This window comes from Thermobia domestica, chromosome 1 (assembly GCF_964235325.1).
Source record: "Thermobia domestica chromosome 1, izTheDome1.hap1.1, whole genome shotgun sequence".
Taxonomy (NCBI): Eukaryota; Metazoa; Arthropoda; class Insecta; order Zygentoma; family Lepismatidae; genus Thermobia; species Thermobia domestica.
In genome coordinates this window covers 308,845,877-308,867,202 of record NC_137454.1, presented here as the reverse complement: position 1 = coordinate 308,867,202, position 21,326 = coordinate 308,845,877, and the positions used below count along the sequence as shown (strand labels likewise).

Below are 21,326 nucleotides of genomic sequence, written 5' to 3'. Positions count from 1 at the left end.
ATGTCGACCTGGACAGAAGTGAGGTGACTGTAGAAGAAAAGCTTTTGCATGTCTTCAATCAGGGCACTCTGCGCCCATCATCAGATTCAGATCAGCCTCACGGAAAGAGAGAAAAGCGGACAGCACAGGAGGGTAAGGATAGTCTGTGAGGAATTTTGTTTGACAGGTTCCCTAACCCTCAAACGTCAATGTCCACTCATTCACGCCATTCTTCTTCCTCCCCTCTTTTTACCTTTCTTTTACATTACTCTAACAACGTAGAAGTTCGTCGTGTATGGGCAAAATGGAAAAAGAAAACAGACGACAAAGTTTTTTCTTTTAAAAGAAACTTTGACCATATATTGTGCATGTATATGTATAAAAGAAGACATAGGGAGACACTAGGAACGAAATGTCACAGGAAAGAAAACTAGGTGAGAACGGGAGATTATATTTCTAAAACAATAAAAAAAATGTCAATTTAAGAAAGATAAGACGAAAGACGTAGTTTGAAGTGAGTACACTGGACTAAATATGACCAAATTTAAGAGGTTAAACCTGACGAAACTTGATCTCAATCTCAATTATACTAAAATGTGTCGTTTCGGGAAACGACACAAGGGGAAACGTTGATCCCAGTAATTGAATTTGTAATAAATTACCGCCGATATTCTCGTATACACAGACATGTATCAGGAATACTTCAGCAAACAGTAGATCTTACTTTTAAATTTTTACAGCTGATTATCATTTTTGGTATCGTAGTTTATAACTGCTGTACAGACTCATATCGTATCAATTTGACTTCTAGGTCTTTTTCAACAACTTCCTTTCGGGAAATGACCAACTTTTTTTCTTCTTTTAGGAGTTGTGACCGAACTCCTAAAAAATTGGTCGCGCTACGCCACTGGTCATACTGATTGTAAGTGTGTGTGTGTGTGTGTGTGTGAAGATGAGAGGCTACAAATGTGAGATCGAGGATGAGAAAAGTTGAAGGATAACGAGATAGTATTTCGTTAACTTTGATTGGAGGTTCGCAAGTACCGTGGAACAGTAGCAGAGAGTAGTTGCCAGAATCATTTCCATGTCTTAAATCGCCTCGCCAATACATGCAATTTCCACTTTTCCAAAATATTTTTTTTAACTTTACAATAATTCAGTTAAATTCAAAAGATAGGATTCAAAATTTTGTTCACAAGCAAACTGAATTAACAATTCGTCCATTGTTAATTAACCCTTAGCAACTACCAGGGCATTTTCTGACGTTTCTGGCCTGACGTTAAAATACTGCGCCAGTGGTAATAAGCCTTCATGGCATAGAGTGCCATCTATGAAAGAAATATTGTATCAGTTTCAACTGGCTAGCTGCGTCAGCGCCTTGGAGGGAGCCATAGATAATTGTGTTAAATCTGGGTTGTATGGTGGGTGCTGAAATTTCTCGAAGCATTTCACTGCAACCTCGGCAACAACTGGGCTGGAGCATTATCATGCAGCATGCAAGCTCAACATATGAACGACTGATTAAAAATGACTGCCTCCAACGAGCTGATGCAGTTAAACTGTTGAAACTGGTACAATATTTCTTCCATAGATGGCACTATATGCCAGGAACGTCTTATTAACAGTAATAATTATTTTAGTGTCAGGACGGAAACGTTTGGAAATATTCTCCCAACCATATTTTAAATTTATATTGTCGACTAATTTTTAACCAGACTGATGCAAATTGCGTACCAAGTCTCAGACTCGGGAAACATTATTTATAATTCCTGTATGAACTAAATCTTTACTCTGATGTTAAGGAGCCCATACATGCAGACAGGTACATGAAGAAACCTTCCAACACGCATAAAAAATGACAAAACCACAGGCAACTTGATCATGTATGGCCTCGTTGATGCATGTTGAAAGTCTTCAAAATCTTCTGTAAACCTGCATGATGGTTTTGCCGTTGTTCAAGCAAGTTCATTGTTTTATATTTAGATCCGCCAATCATGACAATGGAAGAAATCACGCGACTCTTTCCTTCGATTCATTCTTCTAGTAAGTTGGACAGCATGTTGGTGCGTGTGTGGGCAAAATATTCTTCCAACATGCATGATGAAACAAATCTTTCATGCATGTTGGTCATGCAAGTGTGTGCGTCTATGGCCTCCCTTACGGGCCGCGTATCTGCTTGCATTATGTCTTCTGCAGTATAATTGGGCTATTTGGAGTTGTGTGCACCAATGATAGACCTTTTCGATTCTCTACGCTAGAAATTTATATGATTGTTCTAGGAAAAAGGGAAAACTGCGTTATTATTATCTTCGTACATTAAGACTAATTTCAGAGTTTTAATAAATTACTTTCAATATCTTAGTAAAATCGTCCAAGTGCTCTGAGATATGCCAGACTCCACAGCGTAGTTTATGTACCAATGAGTGTATGTTTCCCAATTACAGGAAAAGGAAGTTGTGCTTCATTGATCTTTTATTTTTATAAAACTGTATTAAAACTACTTTGCGAAAATTTCAGAAATACACATCCCAAATTTGATAATTGGTTCAAAACTCATATCAAAAGCCTACACAAAATAACATTTCACACGCTTGCATAGTACTCCGAGGTCTACCAACATGCCAAGTTTGATCCAGATCGGATGAGTTCGGTTAAGCTCGTACCAGTCAGCGACAAAAGTTCTTTCCGCTTGGTAAAAATTATTTTGGAAATAATGGTGGTACGGCTTGAACATACAGAAAGTTAAATTATATTTATTTATTTTTTTTAATTTACTTTAAAACTACTCAAATTGTTCTTTCATTCTGAAGTTATTTACGAAACAAATTTCATCAAACGGAAAGAACATTCTTTTTGTCGCTGATTACACAATATATCTAAATCTCTAGTGTCATCGATTTTTCAGGAAAAATCAACGAAGAACAAAAATAATTGTACATGTTCAGTGTTAATATAAAGTTTCTATTTCATCTATTATTAAGAGAGTTTAATTATAGTACGTACTTGTGCTAAATATAAAGTAGTATTTTCAGCAAAGAGTGAAACGAAATTAAAAATTGCAGTGATCATGTTGAGTATGTAGTTTTTATTTAAGGCATTTTTCTATTTAAAAAAAACTAGGTCTTTATCATCATGATATCAATAAAAATTAGTTACTTTAAACGATAAAGATTGATTCTTTCTCGTGATTCAATTCTCTCAGAAATATTGCTGGCTCTGGAATAGATTTTTTGAGCGATACCAGAACATTTCAGAAGACCTTTGGGGCCAAAGATTTCAGACTAAGTATCCACATGCTTTTATAGTCTCTTTTAATCTTCGTTTCGCCAAACAACTATCTCATCTGTAATATTTTCTATAAGTAGAAGCTTTGCTTGGTTTAAAATTAAACACAAACTATTTGTTGAGCAAAATAATATATTCACATTTTTAAAAAAAACTACATACGTGTGAGAGTTTCGCCAACTAACACGTATGTAGTTTTTAAATGTGAAGATATTGTTTTGCTCAGCAAATAGCTTGGTTGTGTTTTACTATCTCATATAATTATGTGAGATAAATTATAAGATTTGTGTCCATCATCTTAGTTGATATAAGGATCTTTATTTTATCTAATCATTATTTCGCCTAAAGTGTCGGACAACAAAAAATCGCGGAAATCGGGAGAAATTGTAACTGTAACTTTATCCAAATTGAATTTTTCCAGGTTTTCTCAAAGCTCAACTTTTAACTGGCCTTTCAGCCAACACGGAACAACTTGGTGATTATATATATGAGAGACTTCGCAACAGAAATTTAGCATTTTGAACTGCTAGTGATTACAGATAATTGTCATGAAAAATAAATTTGTAAGAAAAACTTAACAGCTGGTCCTGCTAAAGGTTAAACTGCATAAAATCAAAAATATTTTCTGGGGGATCAATATAAAATCAACATGAATAATATATAACATATCAATTTTTCAAGTCTCCATATAGAAGGGAAATCTTTGAGTTTTACGTCCCAATCTTATGTCGGCTAGGCTAAAGGAGACGGTGATGATGAGAAATAAATGAAATAGTGGAATAAAAACTGGGAGGAAATGGGAGAACCTCGAGAAAATTCACACACACACGGTGTTTGTCTACCACAAAGTTTACTTGGCGCGAGTTCCATACAGAAGGGAATACTGTTCTTCTGTAAGTTTCCTCTAGTATTATTTCCGCGTTGTTTTTTAATTATTTGCCACTTTAGGTGTATCGAGGATTAAGCAAAACAAGAATTTTGATTTTGCCTAAAGTGATGGACACAAATAATTTACCTGTTGTGAGATAATTGGTTAGACGAACCAATAAGAGACGTGCTTTTATTAAGCATGATGGAAGTCGATTATCACTGAACTAAATCTTTGAGAGCGAAGCTAATTGAAATAAATTAACAGTTAAAAAAAAAGTTATGTTATATTTTTAATAGTCTTTGAGATTTAATAATAAAATTAGATTGATGCATATATTCTTAGTGAACTGTGAAACATGTCGCCAGGTTTTCTTTTCGTTTCTTTATTGAACAGTATAAATATACAGGAAATAAACAATAAAACTATTGACCTGGTTATATGTATGTATATGGGCTCTGAAATGTCAAAAAAAAAATGTGAGAGATCACTTTTTCTTCTCTCTTTTTTCCGATCATTTTACTGTAGCAAAACTTGACGAAAAATCTTTCTGTGACAAATAGGCACTTCATCGCAAATAGCCGGAGTTTTCTCTCTCTCTCTCTCCCTGAAAAAGTCTAACAAAGTTTTCCCCCTTTTTTAGTATTAGTTGTAATCGAATGCAATGCTCTTTTCTAACAGAACTTCCCAGCTTCCGTTTCCTCGTTTTTAAAAAGGTACAAAGTGAGGTAAAGAACACTGGCGAATGATACATAAAAGGGTCTTTACAATGGGCCAGGGCACCATTTTACCGTCATTTTTACTACAGGTGAAGTGATGGCTCTTTATAGACAAGCGGCCGTCGTATGAAAAACAGCATGGGGAATTATGGAGGAAAGTAGGGGGGGGGCGATATTGTAAGAATTGAAATAAAAGACGACATGCTGCAGGAACTGAAAAATTTTGCTTTTAAAAAAATCTCTCTGCAGCATCATCCTTCTTAATGCTTAGAAAGCGCTTTATATGAGGCCATTATTCCGTTCGTATTATAACCAATGAAATTTTCTGTTATAGCATACACGAATACCTGGACTCCAAAATGATTTCTGCTACTTTCTATCTCTTCCTCTCTCCGTGTCTTTGCTTTCAAACATTTTTCTGACAAATGAAAAGATAACATTGCCCGAATTTATGACCAATGGCTTTTCGTCGTGAAAACTTTTCACGTTTTATTCTCGTACAAAACTATTTCTGCTCTTTCTTCTTTACAGTTCTCAGTTTCTTTATTATTACTATGCTCTTTTGCTTTCTTTCTTTTTCCTCTGTGCTTCTGAAGATGAATCGAAAAGTTGATTTCATGTCCGTAATTATAGCAGGATTTCATTATTATTATCATTACTATTATTATTATTATTATAACTGACAGTCGTCACAAGTTCTTATTTCAATAAACAGGACATTTTTGTCAACTACTCTTTGATCATTCCTCTTTTTATCGCCTGTTACAACTCCCTGTAACATAGCCTTATTTTAGGTCGACTATATAACGCAATCAGCTGGAATTGAAACCGTTTTTTGCAATAGGAAATTGAACCACTTTTTTGTTATATTGAAAACACACAAATATTATTGTGTTATATGGACGTACCTATAAATATTTGGACAGTTTTCCTCCCGTTTACTTATATTTTCGAAAGAGCTTCATATTAGGTATTGACACTATAGGCCTAACAAGAATGACTTGACTGCTGGGTCAATTAGAATTATAGTTAAATACACTGAAGTGCTAAAAGTCGTAGGATATCTACCTAATAACGTATGGGGCCTCCTCGAGCACGTGGAAGTGCAGCAACTCGATGTAACAGGGACGTGACAAGTCGCTGGTAGTTCACTGGAGGGATGCGTGGTCATGCAGCCTCAATTATCCCCATTTCGGTGGTTGTTACAGGTGGGGTATTCTAGACACGAATGGCCCATTTGATGATATCTAACATCTGCTTGAGAGGGTTCATGTCCGGATATTGACGAGTCCAAATCATGCGTTGGAAATAACCAGACTATTCTTCAAACCAGTCTCTCACCATTGCGCCCCAATGTCATGGCACATCATCATCTTCTAAAATTCCATTGTTGACAGGTTACATGAAGTTCATAAAAGGTCGGAAATGTTCACCAAGTAACTGAACAAAACAATAACCGGTCAATAACAGTTCAAGTGGACCTGAAGACCTAAACTACGTCATGTAAACATGCCCCTAACCACAACGGAGGCACCACGAACTTGAAAACTGCCTCGTGGACAATTTGGGTTCATGACTTCATGAGGATCTGCGCCACATCTCGACTCTACCACCAACATAAACCAACAAGTAATTTAACACTGGCCACACTAAACGTTACAAATCATTTAGGGCACAACGAGTCGTTGCTGCAAATAGTGAGAGTAGTAGAACTTGTGTCGGTCTGCGACTGTGATACCCCGTGGAGACCAAATTGCGCTGCACTGACGACTGTTCCTTGTCTATTAGCTCAGTCGAGTCTACTCAATGTCGCCGGTTACGGTCATTTAGCACACGTGAGTGACCACTGCGTCGTTCCTGATGGATCATAATGCATCCTTGACACTGTGAAGCAAGAAAAAATCAGACGACTTTCGAAATCGAATTCCCCATTCGTCTAGCATTAACCATCATTCTGCACTCAAACTCCGATAATTCCCGTCGGGTTGCCATCACCATGGTTTTACTGCAGTCTCAAAACTCCAAATGACAGTATTGAAACTGCTTGGTATCGTTCGTGCGGTTTTCGGTAATTCTCACGACGCCAGCTAGTTCTCTACTGCCACCCCACGAGTTTTGATACTTCAGTATGTAACGTAACAAGCCGTTATAGGCCTATAGCGAAAAAACGAAATCAGAGCTAGAAATGACTCATTTTTGTTTAGCTATTGCAAGTGTCAATAAAACTTATTAGTTTGAGATATCCTGTAATTTAAATATCTCAGACATTAATCTTTTTCTATTAGCTATACTAATCTTTTCCCTTAGCAAAGGTTTGTGGCCATTATGTAGTAGTTTCATTTTACCTATTTAACGCAAGTTAATTGATTTTGTGATAAGTGAGGCTACTTTTGCCTTGTACTATCTTTTTATTATTATTGTTGTTAGTGGCGTATTTAGGGGAGAGGCTTCCGGGCTTAAGTCCCCGAAATTTTATTTACTATATTAAAGTAAATGAAATATCTTGCAGAATTTTCACATTCCCAGGACTAAAGTTAGTAAAGCCCTCCCCCCCCCCCGAAACAAAATCATAAATACACCCCTGGTTGTTATTTGAATAATACATTATTATTTGCTCAAGATAACGTAGTACACCTTTTATTTCATATTTGAATCTGAGTTAATGCCCGTGTATGAGGCTAGCATTCCATGTAGATCTAGGTCAATTGTTATTTCACATCAGGAAATTATTTTAAAATATTCTTTGCTATTAAAATAAATCTCTCTCACCAAAAAATAAATCAATAAAAAAAATCCATTCTACCTAAGTTAACAGAAGTATGTATTGCAAAGTATATTAATAGGAATTCTATACTAAAATCGTTCATTTATCAAATATGAGATTACAGGAACCTTCGGTTATCCTGATTCTCGATTTATCGATGTTTATAATTTGATACGAATTTTCCTAGTATTGTGCTCTAAATTCAAATGATGGAATTTGTGTTGACATAAATGACGACCAATCAAACTGCATTTTATCTTCCAGTAGAAAATGATATGAATTATTTGAGTTTAACGTCCCTCGATTGTGCCTGTTAGGCTAAGGGAGACGATCATTAAAGCATGTGAATGATGATGGAAGATTTAGCGGAATGAGAATGTAGGAAAAACGGGAGTATACCGAGAAAACTTACAAGTACGATGTCCAATACAAATTTACTTCGCCAAATGTCCTAGTATTGTGCCACGACTTGTAGTCCACCACACATGAAACCAGAATTACATTTAGTTCGAGTCTTCACTTTCCAGATAGCGCTCTTGTAGCGTTTCATCCTTATCTGAAATGACTGCTCACCACTCACTAGCCACTTTTGCCTTGTAGATGCTCATTCCGGTTTGAGTACAAAACCTCGCGGCCAGAACCTCGCGGACCAAAACCCCGCCTGGCCAAAACTTCGCCGTCCAAAACGTCGCGGGCCAAAATCTCGCCTGGCCAAAACCTCGCGGGCCAAAATCTCGCCGGGCCAAAACCACGTCTTCCAAAACCATGCGCCCCAAAATATCGCCATACCCAAAATCTCGCCTGACCAAATGTGAATGTTCCAACAGATGATAAGGATGACGGTATAAAAGACGCTGTTTCAGAAGAAGTATCACGGGTATTTGACCAAGTCCCGCGATACCATATGAAAATTCTATTTCTGTATTAGAGGATTTCAATGTGAAGGTAGGGCGACAGGATGTTTTAAACTGGTTATAGGGAAAGAAAGTCTTCATAAGGAAAGTAATAACAACTAACGGGGTCAGTTTCGTGAACTTTAGAACATCCAAAAACTTAAACTTTTAGCAAAAATCTAATATTTATGAAAGTATGAAATAATATATGAGTTCTTACGACGTCTCTTGTTTATGTCCTGTAGGTTAAAGGAGACGTAGATGACCAGGATGAAGGAAATGATCGAATAAAGAAAGTGGGAGGAAACGGGAATAACCCGAGAAAGCCCACGCACACGATGTTTTATATCTTATTATTATTATTATTATTATTATTATTATTATTATTATTATTATTATTATTTGTAATGTGGAATTGCATATTAAGGAACTCATTGAGTAAATTTTTAAAAAAAAAGTTTCATTCGCGGCGAGGTTTGGCCACACGATGTTTTGGGTGGCGAGGTTTTGGCCCGGCGAGATTTTTGCCCGCGAGGTTTTGGGCGGCAAGGTTTTGGCCACGCGAGATTTTGGGCGGCGAGGTTTTGGCCACGCGAGGTTTTGGCCCGGCGAGACTTTGTCCCGCGAGGTTTTGGCCCGGCGAGATTTTGTCCCGCGAGGTTTTGGGCGGCGAGGTTTTGGCCCGGCGAGATTTTGTCCCGCGAGGTTTTGGCCGGCGATGTTTCGGCCGCGAGATTTTGTCCGTATCCCGCTCATCCCTCCACATATATACAAAGATTAAAGAATAACTGTCATCTTTTACTTAATATGTTTAACACATTTCTTTTTTATATAGAATGCTTAATTAATAATTTGAAAAAAAAAATCCTTGGTAATGTCATCCATTTTTACACGCACTATGTATTCCAATTATTGCGGATTCGATTATTGTGATGTTTTCCGTGGAAACAACAACCACAAAAATCCCAAATTGAATTTTCCTATCTGTATACAATAATGAACATCTCATTAATTTGTTCAACACATCCAAAAATATATAAAACATTAATTTGCACTAAAGAGAGAACAGTGTTGACAGGTACTCAATAATCGTGATCAAAGTGGAAATCTATTTTGATTAAGAGAGAGTAGGTAAATTCTTTTTAGGAGCCCAGAAATAATAGTAACGGATGCTGGCGTTCTGGCCACGTAATTTGCAGTTGCATTTCATGTGGAATTTATATAATAATTAACGTTAGTATATATTAGTTCAATAAAGTAAATAATACATATGAAAAAGAAACAAGTGACATAAATGACGACCAATCAAACTGCATTTTATCTTCCAGTAGAAAATGATATGAATTCTTTGAGTTTAACGTCCCTCGATTGTGCCTGTTAGGCTAAGGGAGACGATCATTAAAGCATGTGAATGATGATGGAAGATTTAGCGGAATGAGAATGTAGGAAAAACGGGAGTACACCGAGAAAACCTACAAGTACGATGTCCAACACAAATTTACTTCGCCAGGGATCGGTCCAGGGACCCCAAGCACCAGATTTAAGCGCTCTACCACTGAGCCACCATGTGTCCCTTATCTTTCAGAGGAGTTACAGCTGCCTTGAGAGAGACCATGGAAGGTTGGAAACTGGGTTATTCTGTAGAAAGAAAATCCCGTCCCATGAAAACTGTAAGTCTATGTTAGGAGTGTTCTCCCTTTTTGTATGATTTACCTCACTGGGATCTGACTGTAACTCACTCGATTTCTTTGTAGTTACCCTTACTAAAAACCCAGCTAAAGGCACTTGCTTCTACCATTGCTTTATCTCTCTTTTCTAAATGTGGCATCACTTTATCATTACCACAACAGATATAGGCCTAAAAAGTTTAAAGAGGGAAAAAGATTCCCGCTTTGCTGAAACAATAAATATCCATGCTCTCGTTCTTAATGTTGGCCATGAGACGAAACGAGATGATAAATAAATTTTTTGTCGTTTCGTCTCGTAATTTTTCTCGTATTCTCGTCTCGTCTCTATCCTCGGAAAGCTTTTCTCGTCTTGTTTTGTAAATTAATGTACACTTCGGTTCACAAAAACCTAGACTGCTTTCCAGAGTCTAAGTATAAAAAGTTGAACCTAGATCCTTACGTCTCTTGGATCTTCTTACAAGAGAAATCTATTTCCCTTTCACTCTGTTATACAGAAACATGTGTATTAAAAAAAAAAAAAAAATAGAACAAACCATCTGGACATTGCTGACAAGTAAATATACAAGTTACATGTAGAAAACGATCATAAAATACGACAAAAAAGGAGACAAAAGTCAAAAATTGGCATATTTCATGATGCAAGATCCTAGGCTGTGGAGAACACACCATCAACATGATAGTAACTGAAATAGAGGAGAATCAGTCATGCGTTCTTGGTGTAGTGACTAGCGTAATGGAGCTGTGTTTGTCACTATTCATTTTGGCATGGGTTCAAATCATGCCTACAGAAAGTACTTTATTGTTAACGAAGATTCTGTAATTTACTGAATGAATGTAAGAAATTTAGGATTAGGATTTAGATTTCTGGGCTTTCGGCATATACGGTCATGTTAGCCCGTCACCTGCAATGAGGGATGGCATCCCTCGGCGGTCACATTATCCGAGAAAAGGGACGGAAGCTGCCTGGGACCTGTATGTTAGGTTCCATCTCGGCATTTATCTGGTGAGAATGAGGAAACCCAGGGAAACCTTACTCAGAATGGCTGCTTAAAAAAGCTTTTACACTTTTTCGATCAAGTGTCCTCATCGGGAATTGAACCCGGGACCGCTCGCACCAAAGACGAGAACGTTAACGGAATGCATATTTTGCAGATATGTATATTTGTTGGTTGGACCTAAGTTTGGAAGATATTCTGGAAGGTATGTGATATTAATATAGAAGTTCAATAGTGCTATAACAGATATCAAGAAGTTCAAGATATGTAATTATGAGTGAATACTATCTCAGATTTGATATTACTCATTATAAATGTAATTTGGAAATGCTACAACATTAATATCATAATAGATCCTTTGAAAATTGTTAAATAAAGAGCATAATACTGTATAAAAGACTGTGGACGGAGACCCGGATTAGATTCCCGGCTGGAGCTCTCATGTGGTGCAATGCCAAATGCCAAAAATCAAACCAGCAGCAAATTAAGATGCCAAAAAATCACACCAGCTGTAAAAATTTTAAAAGATGTTCTACTATATGAAAGTAACGTAAAACAGGACTATGTATATGAGCATACTCATATGTATTCGCCATTATTGGCACGTCACTTGCCACAACTGAGAATCTTCCATGCTCCATGGTCTTCCGCTAACCTCTTTGTCTTCATGTACGATTTTTCTCTTTTGATATCGTCCATTAATTGTAGCCTCCTTCGCCCCCTCCCTCTCTTTCCTGCCACCATACCCTCTAGCACGTCCCTAAGATACAGTTCGTCCTTAGCAAATGTCCCAACCAGTTTCTCTTCCTCCTCTTTGTTATTTTCTCCCCGACCAATTCTAACACCGTCTCATTAGACCCAGCTATTCTCTCTATTCCTCTCTACACTCCAATTTTGAAAACTTCCAGCCGTTTTTCATCATTTTTGCGTAATGTCCATGTTTCTGACCCATATAGTACAATATTCCACATGAAGCATTTTATGACTCTTTTTTCCCCCCCAACTCTTAATTCAAGGTTGCACAAAATAGCCTGTTCTTCCTTCTAATGGCTTCTTTTGTCATTCATATCCTTGCTTTTATTTCACGACCGCACTTTATGATATCATTAACAATACTACTCAGGTATTGAAAACTAGTCAACTGTTCTATTTTCTCCTCTCCTACTTCTATATTTGACACCGACCGCTTCGTTTCAATATGAGCATACTGATAACAAATTATTTCTAGTTCAACCATTGGTTATAGATTTTATATTGCCTAAAGCTACTTACATGGTGAAAGTATAGCTGAAGCAAGTAAGAAACATCTAGGCTAATGCCATAATACTTGCTTATTTAACAGAAATACAGAATAGTTACCTTGTTATGTAACTTAAATTTATTTTAAAATCTACCCAACATATTGCAGTCATCGTACTTTGATAGAAAAGGAGAAAAATATGATATTTTGCTTCTCATAAATGAAGAAGTGAAGATCAATGCAGTAATCAGACTACTTTTGGTGTACTTAACAACAACGTACAAACGGACTTACTACGTTGAAGAAAAACAGTATTTAACCATGTGCGCCGACTACGTGGGTGCTCCGGCACCTACACAAATAATATTGGGGGTGCGGCGCACCCACAAGATTTTTAGTTTGGACCCGGATTTCAACCCATTCCTCTTGGGTTGAAGTCAGTCGTGTTACCGAATGAGCTATAGCAGCCCCAACTTATCCTTATAGTACCGGTATATTTTACTTTTATCACAGCACAGCCCTTTATGACAATGTTCATACAAGATTTTAACTAAAAATAAATCAATCAAATATCGAGACTTCCGTGAAAACATAGACTAACACGCTTCGCCATTGATAAACACCCACATAAATTTTAGAAAGTCGGCGCCGTTGTACATAACCGAACTGTTTCAGTGCCTTCATCATACACACTATGAACTATACAAACGAACGATTTCTGTGGAATATTGTAGAAGTTGAACAAAACTTCGTGGTTAATGACTATTTCACAAATTTAAATGTTGATCTTAACAGACTATGTATCTTAAGGAAATTATACGCAAAATATGTTTGAATAAATTATATAATTTCCAAATCTTTTGTTAGAATTCATGAAAGATTCCTCTTGGGGGAAGTGAGGATGGAAAGGCATCAAGGGACCAAAATAATTTGCAGGTCCTCTGGTTCTACTAGATCTCCTTTATGTACGCCACGATAACCGTAATAATCTTTTATGAATACTAACTCGTTACATTTTACAGTAAGGTTACAATGAATTCAAACAGTATTGCATCTCATCATTAAGTATTTAGCGGCCAGAGATGAACGGCGAGAGGAGGAAGACAGAATTAATGGGTAGATAGTGTAAGGTAAAGGGAGGAAAGTCTTGGAGTTCTTAATGAGTTTGTCCATGAAATTAAAAAAAGGCGACAATCATTTAATGAGAAACGTTCCAGTCTCTGTGTGTGTGGTTTGCTCAAGTACCTAATTAGAACCAGCAAGAGATATCAGACAAACGATACTTCCCCAAGTATGAAGGGAATAAGACAAAGGGTGATTATGATGGAAGAAAAAAATGATTGCACGTCTTATATATATATGTGTGTGTATATAATCGTGTTTGGATATCGGATTCTGGCACCGAAAGCTAAACAACTAAATTGAGTGTGAATATTCATACGCACACAAAAGGTAAAGATACGAAATAGTTCCTTTCCACCGATGACTCTTCTTTCCTAAGCCCTCTCTTTCTAAAGTAAACACTGGCCACTCGTTAAGAACTCTTGTAAGGGTGAAAAATAATGATATAATAATGAACTTGGAAGCTCCCTATCGGCTTACTTAATGAAGACGTGTTAAAGAGATAGTTATATATATATAAAGACTAGGATTTGGATTTAGGATGTTGATATGAGAAATGAATGCAACCGCACACGGTGTATGTATAGTATATATATTTTTTTAATACCCGATAATTATTCTATTACACTCAACAATGACATATTGTAGAAAATCTGTAATAAAGTGTTTCCCTGATAAAGGATTGTGAGATCAGGATGTCTTGTAGATGGTGATATGAGATTTGCGGTCATATTTGTAGCAAAACTTAGCCAATCTTCTTCAATCCATAGTTTATTTCATTGAGGTGAAAGAACAGATGTGTAGTCACTGGATACATTACATCCAGTAGTGACAGAACCATACGCCATCGACGAGTTACTCGAGAACATCCGCCATGAAATCCAGACAATCACGCCCAATACTATGGCAGCAACAGTCACGAAAACGCAGCACTGTGTTGAACTGTATATTCATGTGGGAAGAGGTCACTTCAAACACCTCTTGCAATGTTCCTTCACTTCTCAACCATAAAGGTATGTCGTGTACAAATTTGGTTACATGTCCTCTTTTATTAATATTCTAACATTTTATGAGTGGGACACCCTGTAGTACGAATGAAATATTTGCCCCAAGTGTGTCGTTTCCAAAGCCCCCTCCACACTCGCAAACAAAAAGTTGTAACACCTATAATCGCCGTCTTCAACCACTCACTTTTCCTATCGCTCAGCCAACTATTGGGTTCCGTGGTGAGAAAAGTCTGGAGTCTGTGATGCGAAGTTCTCAACCCCACGTTACACAGGTACACAGCCCGATCATCAGGAAAGGTATTCTCTCTCAAGTGATCGAGATCGTGCTCGAGTTATCGAGAAAGTACGGTGGTGAGGAAGGGTCTCATACTACAACTCAAAGCCTGCATCATCCTTTCCGAGATACATGGGGGAGAATTGCCACGCAACGTGAAAACACCATGACTATTGAGCATTGCTGGATGCTTGCAGACAACTTTGCAGTGCATATAATGAAGTTCAGAACTAAAACAATCTGTATTGATTGTCACCTCACATGAGAATGAAATTATGAATCACTTATCATAGGCCACCATACCAGCAACAACACTTTCTGTGGATTTTGGAAACAATTTTAGATGTTAATCATGACCCAACCAATGTTCTGACTATTTACGAGTGTCGTCGTAATTAATATATTTCATCTGAAGTGACAATCCGATGCAGGCAATCTTCCTTGCGTACCTCCAGAAGGTGATTCTTGTTGACCGGTGTGAAGTCATGTGGCACTCCTGAGTCTCAACTTTTTCACCTTACAGATTGCAGGGGCCACCGAACGGTAGTGGTACGACTAATTGGTCTCCAATGACACGGACACTTTCCCGAGGGTTCGCTTTTATGTTGTTCCTAATGAGTTCATCCAAATATGATGCTGATTGGTGCCCATTTTGCAATACTGTCTAACGGGAAAAATCTTTGACAAAACAACAGTGAATAGTCTGCTCATTTGAAATATCTCGAACAAACGCACTGTTAATATTTGTGTGTCTTGCTGTGCAGAATGTCCTAGTTTCAATTCGTAAAAACTTGCAACTGTATGTTCTCCATTATACACTATCACACGACTCTGGTCAATAACGCACTACCTCCTGACTATCTGGATATCTAAGTATAGGCTATGTGTACAGAGTTTGTGACGTTCGACATGTGACCTTGGCCCATCCCAATGTTATGTTGCTGAGGTGCTTCCAACCATATGTCAAAGCAGACATGTCATTCGCACCAACCCAATAGCAGCAGCAGCAGCGATAGGTAAAATTTAAATTAATATTTAGCCTACCTTAAGTTTTAGAACTAAAATTCTACCGCTAGTAGTTCTTATTAGTTTAAGGATGGACTTACTTCAGAAACTAACTTAGAAAATAATTGAATCGTAAATCTTAAACCTTGCGCTGTGCTGTTTTGTTACAATGATCACTGTTGTTCTCTGCACTGTAAGTAAAACATGAAATGTGTGACGTTACTTATATATTGTAATGCGTTCTGTGAACTTCGCAAACCGAGAGTACATTTACATTTACCAATTGGGATCATTCAGTTCAATGAGTTTAAGTCTGACCTTCTCTAGTGGATCTATAGGTGTTCCACCTTTTGTATATACATATCCTCCTCCTCCTCCTAAATATCCTTCTTAACATACTGCGCAGCATCTGCTGAATTGTCGTTCAAAAGGGTTCCTCCACACTTCGAGTCACTCTTCATTTGTCCTCTATCGATGATGACAGACATATAACTTGGTTATTTCACATTATGATTTGTCTGGTGTTGCGAAGTCCGGGCTTCGTGGGAGACAGTTTCAATCGGGATGGAGATGCTGGATAACCATGCCCAATCACTATGTTAACGGTGTTTTCTATGATGCTCAAACCTAGGGCTACGGGGTTTTCTTAGACAACCTGTACAAGTAGTGCAACTCTATTGTGATAACTGCATAGATAATACACCCAAACATATTTCTTAAAATTATGTTCTTCTGCTTAGATGAACAAAAAAGGAAACGCTGCATAATTTTATACTGTCACACACAGAGAAACGTATCCAGTATCTTTTACCTTAGATTCTTTATCAATTCGTCGTATATGAGAACCAGAGAAACATCACTCCATTTTCGTAGGTTTACAGGAGAGAGTGAAAAAAAAGTTTTTTTTTTTTCAAACAAATGTTGTTTTAATAAGATGGTAAACACATTATTGCATAGCAGACAAGTCAATGACAAAGTAAACTTCAATAACAATCAAATAACACCAAGTGGGGTTTTCAATAATCCAAACAAAAAAAATCCATTCTTGGAGCTACGTTCCTTTGGTTGCCATACTACCAATTGTAGATTGAAGTCGAATTACGTAACTTAATGTCGAATTGTCACCACAGTGGATGATATTATCAAGATCTTGAGAGATCAACGAAGTCAAGTAACGTCGGGTTCGAGCAAACATGGGTGACTGTTCGTATACACCATATGATGTTAACACAGCGGCGTATACACTGGTAGGCTTTGGCTCCTAAAGAATGTTGCGCCACAAGTTAATTTTCTTATATGGAAATAAAGAAATAGTGTTTATTGAACTAAAATATATGTGCAATATTTATTCATGTAAGTTCCCACAGATGATTGTGTGAACTGAAAGACTGGCTAAAAATAGTATTTCCACATATTTGAATTTCAGAAAAGGCCAGTTTTTGTCAAGAGCGGCTTTCTCTGTATTTAATTTAGTTTTCTCAGATTTAATAACACGATCTGCAATATTTCTTCTTTATATTTTGGATTAAGAAAAAAAAAACTCATGTCATAACTCCATTTCGTGGGCAATTTATTTTAAATGTTTTGATAGAGTCAAGGTCATTGTATTTGACGTTTCTGATATGTTCTATCATTCTTACGTATGTGTGTTTTTATTTTGTTACATACATTCCAAGTAGATTGAAGTAATTTCTCCTATTCTTATACATTTTTATTCTTTCTTTCCCAAATTTGCTGTACAATTGACGTTTTCCATCATTAGATCAGTGATAGGCAATTTATAATAGAACAGTAGACCAGTAAAAATAAGAACCATGTTTGGGAACCAAGCAGATTAAAATAAATTACTAAATACACAACAACAGCAATTTAAGAACATTTATATTTACGTTCTACTCTTGGCTCTTTCTTTTGTCCTGCGTATCTTCCTTTTTGTTTCACATGTCTAAATCAATCAAGATATCAGCTACAAATATTTGAAACTGTATACGAAATATACATTATTTATTTATTTATTTATTTATTTTTCTACAAATCAGCCCGGTATTAACGGCTTTAGTTTTCAGAGTAAAATGGGTTTCGTAACCCAAATCAAAGGAAATATTTCCACAATTAGTCAAATGTTGGTATAATACGATTGCCAGCTCTACACTCTTTCTGTTACAAATAGATAAAGAAACAAAAGCCATTATACTTCTGTATTCGTGGACCACTATTTGACTATCACTGGTTCCCAATCAGTGTGTCGCAACACAAGCTGTATCGCACAGTCTCATAAACTTTCTCGCAACATTTTACGATTTAAAAATCAAAGCATTTAATAATAGTTAGCTACAAGAAAATCAATTTTGAGATATACTATACCAGTGAATGCCTCCAGTGGTAACATTGCTCATACAGCTACTAATTTATAGACGCTTATATGTTTATACTATTGTAATTTATGTAATAATAATAATAATAATAATAAATTAAATAAATAAATAAATAAAACTAATGTGTCGTGGGCATTCAGTGCAGTGTGCTGTCAGTCAATATATTTTATATTTCATTTCGATTTTTATTTCAATTGCAATATTTTTGATATTTTCATATTGCAAATTTTTTTGATATTCGGTAATTTTGATATTTTGGTTACACATATTTCGATATTTCGGTATTAGCATTTGAATATTTCAATATTTTTTTTCGATATTTTGGTATTCACACACCGATATTTCATGTTCACATTTCAGTATTTTAATATTTTTCGATATTTCGTTATTCACATTTTGATATTTCAATACTTTTCGATATTTCAGTATTCACATTTTGATATTTCAATACTTTTCGATATTTCAGTATTTATATTTCGATTATTTTAATGTTTTTCGATATTTCGGTATTTCAGTACTTTTCGATTTCAGTATTCACACTTCATATTTTAATATTTTTCGATATTTCTGTATTCAGATTTTGATATTTTAATACTTTTTGATATTATTTCAGTATTCACATTCCGATATTTTAATATATTTTTTTTATATATTTCATGTTTTTATCGATATTTAAATCTGGATATTGCACAGTCTTATGTTTAATTATTTCCCAAATTGAACCAATAATCAGAGGATTTTGATTACCTGGATTAAGAAAATATTGATATTAATGCATTTTTTTTAAAAAAAGTATTATGTTTATTCATTTTGGTAGCACTCGTGTTCATACAACTAACATACTTCAAATAATTAAACATTCTCAAATAATAAACGAAATATGTTTAAAAAAAAGTGCATGGATTAATACTATGATTATTGCTTTGTCTTTAAGTGAATTTTTAAGAGCTCTCTTCAACTTAACAGAATTATTATACGCAAATATTGTTACTGTTTTTTAAAAAAATCAAAAAGAAAACAGAAAAGCAACTGTTATCATGTGTCGACAATTGATGTGATTTTACAGGCCCCTTACTTTTTTTTAAATTTTTTTTTAAAGAAAGCTCTCCAGCAGAGTACAGTGCATAATTTGTTCTACATGTGTCTCATCTTCTAATTTGTTGTTTGTTTTTGAAGTTTTTTTTTTTTTTTTTAATATATTCATGTTTTCACAGCTAACATTTAAAGAAACATCGTTTTTATATTATAGTAAACTAAACTAAACTGTAAGATTAATAAATGAAAAGAGGGAATTCTTTTTTGACAGTTGTGTTTTTATTTTGCCACAAGGGATCCAAATACAACAATTATATATATATATATATTTATTTTTTATTATTTACATATAGTATCTTTACAGTAATATGGGAAAACGAAAAGAACAACTGATTCCCTTGCATCAGGACGGAAAATACAACAGCACAGGCAAAAAAAAAAAAAAAAAAAGTAAAACAGCATGTTGTACATATGCTGTAACTGTAACATTACAACTGTAGAACAGTAAGGTTGAGCTTCACTTTACCTTACAATGTCTATATATAAATTTTCACTTTCAATTTTATTTTCTAAAATTGTTCATATATCCTTTTGAGAATGCAAGGAAATGGCAACAAAGAGCTCAAAAAAAAAAAAAAAAAATGCACACACTGGCGCTGTTTGCTGCAATCACAAACATCACACTGCATGTTGGATCAGATACAATATGCACCAGGAAGCACAGATTGGTCAAATTCAATCTAGATCAATTCAACAAATACTAAATACATATTCTTTTTTTTTTTTTTTTTTTTTAACAATTAAAGCCAAATCATTTCTCTTGTTTTTGGTTTTGTTTTTAAGAAAAGACAACATATTTGGGATCACCTGCTGTACACTTCTTTCTTTTTTTGTTTTACCAGCGTTTGCAGTACTTTCTTAACTGTCTGTAAAGAAATATTGGACTTGCACGTTTACACACACTCAAAAATGAGGGTAAAATTTTCTGTTCTTGTTGAAAAAGAATTTACTTTGAAAACATAAGCAGAAATTAACGTACAGTTTGGCTTTTTTTCAAGACACGAAAACACACACACACTCACACACATAGGAACATATCTTTGCACTAATTTATGCTGAAAGTACCCAATATCAGAAACTTGTATTCATCAGAAGAAAGAAATACAAAAAAAAAAAAAGTTTCTTTAAAAAAAATACGGGCGCATTAACTTCACTAATTTGTGGCAGCGTGTCAAAAACATTCTTCTTTAACTCCTTCCAAAACTTCAAAACAACAAAACCCATTCTTGTGACTGAGAAATAGTTGAGACTTTTTTCTCTCTCCCTTCCTTTCTTTTAAAAATTCTAGTCTCCCCCCTACTATATTTTTTCACCCGCAAATTCTTCATCAATCTACTATTTATTGGCATTTCCGATTGATACAGTAATAGCTTGAACTCACTCCTGTTGCCCCCCTCCGCTGCCCCCACAGAATGAAAAGAGTTCAGCCATGTGTTAAACTGCAAATTAAGGGTGTTTACCCAAAAAGCTACGGAAGAGAGTCGGGAGTAATTAAAAAAGCCTCCTGGTGCCTGATGAGAATTTGATGGAATAAGTTATTCGGGAGAAGACATGCAGAAATTATGAATGTTTCATGAAAATGGCCGGGACCTACGGGAACCTCCTTCCCGAGCGCCTAGCTAGCAGCACAGCACCATGGGAAATGATTGATGTCCGACACTTGCCACGTACATTAATTACAGCTGGCAACGTCGCACCAACTTGGCACCTCTGCTTTCCCCAGTCTTTTCTTCTTGGCGCCCTAGCAGTAACACCCCCGATCGTCCTCTTCACTTCTCTTCTCGTGCTTTCATCATCATAGCATCTCTAGTCACATTCTTTGAAATCTGTCTTTATGTAACCGCTCCTATTTTAGGATGAAATTTGCAAATTATCCTCTCCTTTTTCACTGCAAAATATTCTTACTTGCTTCTTTTTTTTTTCCTAACCCATTTTTCTTCTGTCTTCTTCTTCCTCGATGACTTCTGACGATTCCACACCGTCGACATCATCTCTTTTTCTCAAACAAATTAACCTA

At 35.9% G+C, this 21,326-nt stretch overlaps 1 protein-coding gene across 3 annotated transcripts in view; it reads right to left on the bottom strand.

Moving 5' to 3' along the window:
* LOC145661962 (forkhead box protein O-like) overlaps positions 1-21,326 on the bottom strand; it is a 583,915-nt gene that overhangs the window by 151,176 nt on the left and 411,413 nt on the right. For 2 of the 3 annotated variants that reach the window (XM_081727314.1, XM_081727325.1), the window contains exon 4: positions 19,771-21,323. The exons of the other annotated variant lie outside the window; for it this stretch is intronic. The gene's annotated coding sequence lies outside the window, so the exon portion shown is untranslated. Of the gene's footprint in view, positions 1-19,770; positions 21,324-21,326 lie in introns of those variants that run through there. 3 annotated transcript variants of the gene reach the window in all.